A 1,548-nucleotide genomic window follows, 5' to 3' on the forward strand; every position below is an offset into this window, starting at 1 on the left:
CCAATAAGCTCCATGTTTGGAGTGAGGCTTGGCACTCTGATGTTTAAAATTCCTCTACTTTTCTTGAATAAGGCCTAAACATAGATTCGTTTACACAAATAGGATGTTTGCCACATTTGCCAATTTTCTCATGCGACCACAGTTCAAATTTGATTTATACTCCCTCAATAGCAAAATAGGTGTTGTAGTTTTAGTTCCAATTTAAACTTGAACTAAAACCACGACACTTACTTTAGAACGGAGGGATTACCAATTAAAAGGCTAGAAATGCGCTAAATGACTTAAACACTAGACATGAAACATCTGATGGTGTATGTTGATACTACAAAAAGTCTCAAGATCAAACGATGAATTAGCCGCCGCTTCGCCTTCAAACCCGACTCAGTCCACTCTCAAACACACGATTTTTCCTCGAATAATTCTGGTTTCCAAGCTGTGTGCGTCACAACTTTTGCGAATCCTTCTTCAATTTTTATCGGGGGGGGGGGGGGGGGGGGGGGTATTCCAATGGTATAGAGTTGCAGTCAAGAGCCAATAGTTCCTAGATACATGGGGAACTACACCTACACCTAAACCCCGGACAAAATCATTGTTTTGACCTTTAATTCAAAGATTAGCATGATTTAACCTCGTTTAGAAACCTTTTTGAATATGAACTTTTTGTATTGGGGGCGGCCAAAAATTCATAAATTTTGCGAAACCTTCTCAAGTTGTTACCACAACGGCACATCCTCAACGGCTCCTATAATGACACCATTCCCCGAGATGCTTTGCGTTTTTAGAATTAAAAAAACAATAAGCTCCATGTTTGGAGTGAGGCTTGGCACTCTGATGTTTAAAATTCCTCTACTTTTCTTGAATAAGGCCTAAACATAGATTCGTTTACACAAATAGGATGTTTGATACCACATTTGCCAATTTTCTCATGCGACCAAAGTTCAAATTTGATTTATACTCCCTCAATTGCAAAATAGGTGTTGTACGTTTAGTTCCAATTTAAACTTGAACTAAAACCACGACACTTATTTTGGAACGGAGGGAGTACCAATTAAAAGGCTAGAAATGCACTAAATGACTTAAAGACTAGACAACTAACATAAAAATGCCAAACTCTGGCATGAAACATCTGATGGTGTATGTTGATACTACAAAAAGTCTCAAGATCAAACGATGAATTAGCCGCCGCTTAGCCTTCAAACCCGACTCGTCCACTCTCAAACACACGATTTTTCCTCGAATAATTCTGGTTTCCAAGCTGCGTGCGTTACAACTTTTGCAAATCCTTCTTCAATTTTTAACCGGGGGGGGGGGGGTTATTCCAATGATATAGAGTTGCAGTCAAGAGCCAATAGTTCCTAGATACATAGGGAACTACACCTACACCTAAACCCCGGACAAAATCACTAGTTCCATCGTAGGCTTGCTGGACGGTGATGGGTTGGATGAGATTTATCATGTAATCGAGTTAGTTTTGTTAGGGTTTGATCCCTAGTATCCACTATGTTCTGAGATTGATGTTGCTATGACTTTGCTATGCTTAATGCTTGT

The sequence above is a fragment of the Triticum aestivum genome, chromosome 5D (assembly GCF_018294505.1).
Source record: "Triticum aestivum cultivar Chinese Spring chromosome 5D, IWGSC CS RefSeq v2.1, whole genome shotgun sequence".
NCBI classification, from domain to species: Eukaryota; Viridiplantae; Streptophyta; class Magnoliopsida; order Poales; family Poaceae; genus Triticum; species Triticum aestivum.